Source organism: Nicrophorus vespilloides, unplaced genomic scaffold, assembly GCF_001412225.1.
Source record: "Nicrophorus vespilloides isolate i.1.1-1 unplaced genomic scaffold, Nicve_v1.0, whole genome shotgun sequence".
NCBI classification, from domain to species: Eukaryota; Metazoa; Arthropoda; class Insecta; order Coleoptera; family Silphidae; genus Nicrophorus; species Nicrophorus vespilloides.
In genome coordinates, this window is record NW_017098097.1 from 65455 (window position 1) to 75589 (window position 10135).

General features: G+C 28.5%; 1 long non-coding RNA gene across 1 annotated transcript in view; it reads left to right on the plus strand.

Annotated features, from left to right (window-relative positions):
* The window catches only part of LOC108561687, a 50022-nt gene extending 40201 nt beyond the window's left edge, over positions 1 to 9821 (plus strand). Inside the window, exons 4-5 of the long non-coding RNA XR_001891025.1 lie at positions 9517 to 9520; positions 9812 to 9821. This is a non-coding gene — a long non-coding RNA (uncharacterized LOC108561687). The remainder of the gene's footprint in view (positions 1 to 9516; positions 9521 to 9811) is intronic.
* Positions 9822 to 10135: the final 314 nt, after the last annotated feature.

Genomic DNA, 10135 nt, shown 5'->3' on the forward strand with positions numbered 1-10135 from the left:
AAAACACTGCTTTTTCGAACGTTTTAATTTCAATTTTTCAACTTTGAACGCGTATTACAGCAATATGGATAAGAACACAGGAATGTATCTATACTTGATGGATTCCCCAAACACTCAGCTTTCATGTGCATATATTGGATTCATTCTATCTATTATAGTTTTCGAGTAAATCAATGAAATGTGAAATCACTGCTTTTTCGAACGTTCTAATTAAGAGATTGATTCTAAGATAAGAGTACAGGAATATATCTATACTTGCTGGATTCCCCAAATACTCAGATTTCATGTCCATATATTGGATTCATTCTATGTATTATAGTTTTTGAGTAAATCAATGAAATGCTGTAATATGGATAAGAGCACAGGAGTGTATCTATACTTTAGCAGATATTTGGAAAATTGCTCACTGCTACTAATATTCGTGCCACCCCTTAGATTAGTCTACGCCTCCCCAGGGAGGCGCGCCTCACAGTTTGGAAAACGCTGCTGTAAAGTTATGTTTTCAAAGTGTATTAAATTATATAAAATGCAATAATCTGTAATTTTCAGAGCAGCTTTTATGTATAATAAAGTAATACTCTATAAAGTAATAATACTCTCTATTTTATATTTGTAAAAAAAAAATATATTGTTTCATCATTAAAAATCGTTCGTGCTTGTTTTGTATTATTTTCCCGGATTGAATTCAAGGATTACTGCGATACGTTAAAATCCTATTTGAAACAAAAAAAAACTATATAAATTTCTATATAACAAGTAGAGAATGTTTATAATGAAATTACATTATTTCGTATTTTTGTATGAAAACACAGAAACGCCATTTCCAGGTTCGCAGCTGCCGCACAAAACGAACTAAATAAATGAAAATAACAATAAAGCACGGCCTAAAAAAATGAACATATACGCAGACCGAAAGTATTTTCATATGTAAATGAAACCATTCGTTCGAGCTGGCAAAAAAGGGCCGAAAACAGTGCGAATTCGTCCCTGTTGTTGTTAGCGCAGATGTTAATCTAGTCGAGTTGCTTAGTTGATTTTGTCTGTGATTTGCTTATATTGTTCGGGCGGTCCCAATTTATAAATGTTTGCGTAATGAAATGCGGTTTACTCTAAAGGTAAACATCGGATTGTTTGTCCTTGTAGACAGGAAGTTGTGGACCGGAAGCTGCCTGCGTTCGTTCCCTTTTGTGCTGATTAGAGATGGCGCCAGATCCGTCAACATCTGAACATCATTAAAACAATGTATTGATTCTCATTCCCACGCGATTTCAATTAAAACGAAGAAAAAAAATGCAGGATTAGCGTGAATGAATGCACGGGCGTGTATTTGCTCTTCCTGTTGTTGGAGTTGGTGAGCGTAATTAAATTTTTGGTTTCGTATAGAGACTTGTAGGTTTTCCGCAGGAAATGAAATATGCGTTTATTAAGAAAATTCATTCATGTCGCGCGGAATTTAATTAAGATCAGGTAAACAAAGAGACGACGCGACAGATTTCTTGAGTAATTATTCTAATCAAGTGCATAGAATTTTCTTTATTACATCAAAAGCAATTTGTCAATTTATATTATTTATATTACTACAAATTTTAATTGTTCTAATTGGATTTTTTTTTATTATAGACGCTTAAACCAATGTTATTATGAAATTTATTACTGTATTTTTGAGTGTGCAAAATGATTTTTTCTATTAAAAACACATTTTGTTTTCATTTAATTAGAAATAAAAAAAAATATTTTTTAAATATTTTCAATTTGAAACATCTAAAAATGTAGATGAAACATAAATAATCAAATTGAAATTATTTTGTCTAATTTAACAAAGAAAAAATAAACTTTAATGGATATTTGATTAAGGCTAGATGGGAAAATATTGCATAAGAGATGAAATTAATTAATTTTTAAAATCAACAAAATTCTCTTTTGTGACGTGACTTTACGTGACTATTAAAGCATTGATTTACTTATAAACACAAACATCCATTACTTATTTATTATTATTTTTTTAAATAATTAATTATAACTTTATAGAAATTGTAATAATATAAATGTAATGATGAAAAAGAAGTATAAGCAACAGAAATTACTATATTTAATAAATTCTCTTTGATTTTTGACAAATTCTCTCTTAGAATTAAATTAATTAAAATTTTAGCAAAGAATTTCTTAAGTAATTATTCGAATCAAGTATTTTTAGAAGCTTTCATATTTTTTAATGGAAAATATGTGAAATATCTTAATTACAGTACTTATTAATTGACAAACGTAAAATTCTGAAAGTAAACTCAATTAAATTGTTTAATTGTAGCCAACTACTGCTTGTTAAAATTAATTCTAAATACGTTAAATTCTGCACGAAATATGAGTACTTTTGCACAAAGCTTTTGAAGTAGTCTTTGTAACGTGTAGTATACCGCACTTGTATACTTAAAGCTCTTAACATGTTTTATTGAAGATGAAAATATGGATTCAATTTTTTTGTTGTTGAATTCCCATTTACGTTGTTATTAAAGCATTAATACATTTCTTAATATAGATTGATTATTGAATCTTTAATGGGTTTTTTCAAAAATAAATTTAAAAAAAATCAGTTTATTTTTCTAGAACTAATAGTAATAATTCATGTAATAAAATGTCTTGTTCCAAAAGCAATATTATGCATATATTTCAATTAATTCCAAAATATCGCTTTTTCAATTGTAAGTATTTGCATTTACTTAACTAAATTAAATTAATATACATGTATTCCCCGACTTACGAACTCCCGGACTTACGAACTCCCGGACTTACGAACAAAATTCTAAAAGCTCTAACTTATTACAATGAGATATATAGAGATAAAAAATTAACTGTCCAAACAAAAATTGATAATTTCTTTAAAAAAATATAATATTTTTGGAAGATTTATTAAATAATAATTGTGTTGTCTATATTGAAAAGTATTTGTAAGTAAGTATTTTGGTTATTTTAATCTATTTTTTCAAATTTATGCAGTCACTAATACAGAATTTAACATATATAAAAGTAAAAACCATGAGAAACTATGGTAAGTAATTTTTTAAAATTCCCCCGACTTGCGAACAAATTCGACTTACGAACAATCCTTTGGAACGGAACTAGTTCGTAAATCGAGGAAGACCTGTATTTGTATAAATAAATTTGACCAAAATGTCTTAATTTTTTCTCTTAATTAATAATCAAAGCATTAATAAATTTATAACAATAGTATTAATTAAATTTATAATTTTAATTATTAAAAATATATTTTTTTTGGAAAGGTGTAAGGACAGATTAAATTTTACTTGTAGTAATATTTAAATACAATTTTAATTCTTAAGCAATAATTTAATCAATTCATTATTTATTTCTCACGAGAAAGTCTTTAATAAAATGAAATTGCTTTTATGTACTAAATTGGGAAGATAAAGAAATAAACGGATTAAAAGAAAGAGACGTTTCCGCTTTACATAGGAAATCCGGTATAAAAAGTTGAGTAATTGAGTTCTCTTATAAATGTAAACTGGAAACTCATTGTTTCATGTTCAGGAATGGAAGGTAATAAACGTCGTTTCGCAGAAACGCAAATATAATGATTTGCAGTATTGTACGAAAAATAAAAAAAAAAACACGGGCAAACGCGTTTCAGTGTGTATTTCTGTTTGTGGAGGATTGGGAAGGAATCTTTGCAATTCGCAAAGGGGATGAAATATTTATCGTATGTAAATGTGCTAACGATGCAACGAAAACGAAGGGGAGGGAAGAAGGCAAAACGAACAAAGGCCCGAAATTGATTTCTCTCTCTCTGTTTGAATGTGTGTAGGCCCCTAAAGCGTAGGGGGCGGCGTTTTGTATAAATGTATGTGGGTGTGTGTGAGTCTGTTCATCGCATTGCGGCAGAATTGTAATCTATATTAGAGTAATTTATATTTAAAAAAAAAAAGTTGAAGATGGGAGAGAAAAAGTAGAAGAGAAGGCATCGATTAACGATGCTAATTACTTCCAGAGGAAATCAGGAAAAAGATGAGAGAGAGAAAAAAATCGTTAGGATAACGAACTCGACGTTTATAATGGGCACTTAATAAACGGCGTTTCGAACTTTCACTTCAACTTGGCTCAAATTAAATTTAGATTAGAGATTTCCAAATTAAAAATGTTGAAAATACAATTATTTTCATTCTCTATTTGAAACATAATTCAAATATAAATTGAATCATCTTAGGAAATACTTTTAAGTCAAAATTTATCAAAAAATTGTATAGTTTGTATTAAGCAAAATCTTCAAGAAAAATAACTTTCTTTGTGCAAATCACATTGAATCAGATTGAATTAGTTTTACAAAATAATTATATTAACTTAAACGTGAATTCATAAATTGATAACATTATAATAATTTTAGATAAGTTGATAAATTTACCATGAATTGAAATCCTTAGAAAAAATGTGCCTTTATGAAGTAAACTTATTGATGAAAATAAAGCTATATTTACTAAGTAGAAAATGATGTGTATAAAATAAATAACTTTAGCAATGTACAAATAGTATTGAAATTTGAAATAATTCATTTAAAAATTTGTACTATGTGTATTCTTACAAATATAATTGGTTGTTAAATGTAATTGTATAATTTAAATGTATCAAAGTTACGAATAAGTTTGCATCAAATTTCAGCTAAAATTAATCTAATTTTGAGTACTAATTGATTACGTATAAATAAATCAAGATTCCAAGCTTTTTTTTTAACAGCCGGATTTAAATTCGAACATAAAAATATGAGGGGGAGAAATGATTTGTCGTTCAATGAAGGCAAAGCATATAAATGGTTTTGCTAAAGAACAAAAAAAAATAGGTCCTTATTAAAGGAATAAATAAAAAATAAAACAAGGTTAACAACAGCAGCAGAAGATGTAAAACAAAAAGGCAAAAAAACAAGCGTATATCACGTAGTTAATATTTATGAGGTATTTAATGGTTTTATTAGGGCATTTGCATATTGCTATGACATATTACAAGGGCGTTTATTTTTTTTTAATTCAACGAGAATATTTTAACATGCGTTAGTTATGTGGCGATTATAACCGCCGCTCGATCATCTTATTCCATTTTCGATCCAAAGCAGAATACGTTGCGTTTCGGTCAAACTGTTCGCATGGGAATCAATAGCTGCGAGGCCCTTTGTTTCCATACAACCGTCAACCGGTTAGACACAAGTACACATAGTTTTTAGGTATTAACTGCATTATTGTGCACTGTGATTATTCCCCATGGCGATGCGCGCATTATATAATTGCAAACAGTCGCGGATCATAGTAAAAAAAGTATTGATATAGTTTCAGTAAATACTAATTTAAGAAATACAGTGAAATACAGATATTTTTTCAAATTTATGCAGTCAGTAATACAGAATTTAACATATAGAGAATTTAAAACCATGATTAAGTGTGGTAATTAAGTGTTCAAATTTTTGAAATTCCCCCGACTTACGAACGGAACTAGTTCGTAAGTCGGGAGAGACCTGTATTTGTATAAATAAATTTGACCAAAATGATTTCATTTTTTCTCCTAATTAATACAGAAATACAGTTTTTATTCATATAGTGAAATACTCGTATAGTGAAACATATCAAAAATACTCATAATATGTGTACAAAAGTATGAAAAATTATGTAGCAGGCGCGCAATCCGGGACATCTCTTCTCATCATCACTCGTTATGCGAAACGTCGCTCGTTAAGCGAGTCATTTTTCTTACAATTCATTTTGCTCAGTAAGCGAAGTTCCACTGTATAATACGAATAATAATTTTGTACAATTGGTTCAATTATTAATATTGATTTCATTTTTAGAAAGATATAATTTTTTTTTCAAATTGAAAAACGAAAGAACTAAAAAATCGAGTCGTCACTGGTTGTCACGGTTACATAAGCAAGTTTCCGGTGCGGCGTTTTTTGTTTTTTTTTATGTTCGTTGCTGCCTAAATTTAAACAAAATTTGTATGTGGGCCAAAATGAAAATGCATTTCGATGTTTAAATTTGCCATTTGCCTAAAATAAATACACACTTTATGTGAGGGTTCACTAAAACGCAGCACACATTATAACTATTCGTGACGTCCGGTCGTAAAGAGCGCAGTTGTTTGATATCACAACTTAATTCCTTTTTTCTTTTGGTTTTTTTTATTCATTTTAATGCATTTTACATTACTTTTTGCAGTAATTTGATAACTACTTAAATATATCAATTAAATTATTGATTCAAATAATTGTATTAAAAACTCATTTGAATCAAACTGAAAAGGATAACAAATGGATAAACGTAAATAAAATTGTAACGATGTAATTTTAGATTTGATGTATTTTCATTGATTTCATTGATATAAACGTCATTAAAAATTGAATATTTTATTTGAAAATAACAGAGTATGTAGCCCACATAAATTGTGTCATTATTAATTCAACGATTCATTATTTAGAGAAGATTGCTGTGTATATTCATTTATTATTGAACGTATGTTGAATAATTTTTAAAGGTATTATAGTTATTTTTCTCATTTATAATGAAAATATTAATAATTAATTTAGATTTATTCTATATTTAAGTTTAGTAATTAATAGAAAAAGGACTATTTTTATATTGCTTAATTAAAATTTATTTTATTTTGAACCGGACTGTGGCGAATCCGGACTATTCAAAGCAGTACTATGCGAGGTACTATTGCTTAAACACTTAATGTAGATTACTGCATAAAATAGTTATTTTTTTTTGGCATTGCAGATGATTGCATAGTCCATGTAAGTTATTGAAGTGTTCTAGACTCAATAAAACGATTATTGGTTAGTTGCCAATGCAAACTATGTCTTTACAGCATTGAATGGGTTCAATATGTGGTAATTGTGCATTACTGTAATTCACTGAAGAAATGTGCATTTATTAGTAAAGATTATTAATATAAAGATTTGAGGAATATTATGGATATTATGAAAATTTTACTTATTCAAATTTAGAAATCCACAAGGTCTTGTACTTTGTCTAATAGTCGTTTTTTTTTACTAAACTTTAAATTATTTGAAAAATTAAAGAATTTGTTTATACAAAAGTATGAAGTTCCATAATTGAAATTATTAATTTTCTGTACGTTTAAATATGTTGTTCCGCAGGGTTATGTTCTAAGTCCATTTTTTTTTATAATATTTCAATATTTAGTATAAATAGAAAATTATATAATTGTATGAAAATACGATTATTGTCTTTGGAAATTCAGTAATTGAAACATAAACAGTTTACAGCAAAGAACAAAGATTGTCGTTACATAACAGAAATCCAACGGATTTCGTATGGTTGAACATAATCGTAAAGCGAAATTAATGCAATCCAATGAAATCTAGATCCGCAATAATCCTTTTCCTTTATCCAAACGCAAAGCAGTAAACACTTCAAATCTAAATATTACTCATCTTGAAGATATCCTAAATCTTATAGAGTAAAGAAATTAACTTTCTTAATATTAACAAATTATTAAGAAAAGAGATTTAACATAAATCTGCACTTATCCTTTTCATTAATCCTAGGGTAATAAAAATATAAAACCTAAATTCGTTCATCTCACAAAAAATCTTTTTTTTTCAGCTTGAAAATCATTCTTTCGATAAAATTGAAACATTTTTCCTCATGTAATCTTGAGGGTATGCGAAGGGTTGCCGAGTATAACAACATCCTGGTTGCATCGTAAAAGTCCGGAAATACTTTTTAGTTATTACTCTGTGTTTCCTCCCATATCGATGTCCGAAAAATGAGGAAATAAACTAAATATAATAAATTGTGTATATAACTTTTTGTTGCCCTGAGCGATCTCGGCGATGTCACATGTATTCCTCTCCTCCTCTATACGTATTATAACTTTGAGTCTTCTGGGATTATAGTGACCCGAACTCCGTCCGTCCTATCTCGGTGGCTGTTCCGAAGTCATGTTAACTGCATGTATGCTAATTCTCTATTAAGGATGCACTCGCTTTGATCTACGCATAAACTTCAACTTTGTTTATGGATTTAATAAAGTCATCGTCGAACCTTATTAAATTCGCATCGTGAAGCAACAAATTTCATTCAAAATGTTATAACTTAAACTCCGAAAAGTTTACTTTCTGTAGTTTTAATTCAATACTAAAAATAATGATTTTTCTGTCTAACTTCAGTTATTTAACATTGTATGTTGACTGAAAGTAAAACATAAAAAATGTCTATTTTATTTCATGAATATGTAGTTTTACAAGAAAACTTAAGGTCTGAAAAAATTTCTTTCTGTAATTTTTAAGCTATCTGAAAATATGTGTATTCTATTTGATGAATGCGTGTTTTACAAGAAAACTTTTACACTTAAGGTTTGAAAATATTTTGTGCCTAACTTCATTTATTTAATACAGATTGAAAAATTTGATGCTAACGGAAATTAATATAAAATAAAATGTGGTGTATTTTATTTGATAAATGTGTAGTTTTACAAGCTGTTTACTTTTATGAAGAAAATTTTTATATTTGTTGGGATATTTGTACGCAAGAATAATCGGTATCAATAAGTTAGAAATTCAAGTAAACGTGTGGCTTACTGAAATTTCGCGAGCAAATACGCTCGGCTTTATAACAGATTCGCTTTGCTCGCATGCACGATCAAAATAGAAGTGCTTACTCATTCCATGCCCAACTCTATTACCGTTATTAATCCTACCAATCTATCCATCCCCCATTTTATTTACAAATTGTTCGCATTCCACCAAGCCATATTAATTTCCTTTACGAAACACATGAAACAGATGGAATTTTTGTTCATATTAAATCAATATTTATTGTGTTTTGTACAAAAAAAAAAACATTGCTATTTGTGAACCTTAGGCATCTGCATTATAATTTGTGTCAAATTAATTAAATGCATCTTAATTTGTTATAGATTTGCATAAAATCATTTTTAATATTTACGTAACAAAATCATAGCTAATTTGTTTAGAATATTGTAGATAAGATTAGAATAATATTAGCTTCATAATATTGTTTATAAACATGCACGCATTGAAAACTACTATGATTGAAAACCGAGATAAAGTATTTAGTATTGATAACATAAGAGTTGGTACACCTGACGTATAGGTATACCTTGTATTACTCGTGGTGTGACTACAACCTTAGACCCTTTAACTATAACATATACATAACTAATCTTTATACAGTTCAAGAATAGTCAAGTTATGTATTAACTGCACTAATTGCGTAGATTAAATGAAATTTATACATGAAGCTATGAAATATTTGATATCAATACATTAATTGTTTAAACATTTAATTTGTTAGAATAATCAATGCATTCAGTATAGACATGAATAGATTCTCTAATTTGTGGTATATTTTTGTATGAATAGTTACAAATGTTTACTATAATATACATAATTTAAACAATATGAATTATTTTATTTATATTAACTATAAGTACATAATATATACTTATAATAGTGATAGTTCATCCAGCAGGAAACAGAACAGTAATACATAGTTGCAACAAACGGAACAATGCATTCATTATCCATGGAGGACGCAGCGGGGAATTCCGTCGGAACTCTGCGGGCGAAAAGTTCGGAATACCCTTTATGATTTTAATCGCCTTGTTTTGCATTTGATGCCGAATTAAATTATATCAACCGACCAAACAATTTTAATTGCTCCAAATGCGATGCCAACGCAGACCTACAACTCAGAAGGCGGGTAAAAACAACCGAAAAAAAAAAATGTGTTAGAAAAGTAGGATAATCGATTCAGGCGTTGGAGAGGAAAAGTGCAGAAGCGCCGGGTTAAATGTACAATCCAATTGATTTAATTTGACATATAGTAACTAATCTTCCTGATAATTTTAATAGGTTTTTATTAGTTTTGTTATATGTCAATTTTTTTAGAAAATTATTTTATACAGTTGTCATTTAGATCAGGGTTTCTCAAACTTTTTAGTCCGTACTTAAAAAAAATCTGCGACACCCGAAATATGGATATGTGTGAAAAAACATCTGTCATCAATTTTTTTGCGACCCCCAAATATTTTTGAGAATCACTGATTTAGATAATTGTAAAAATAAGGTCATTTCTGTCAAGTGTCATTTGTAATA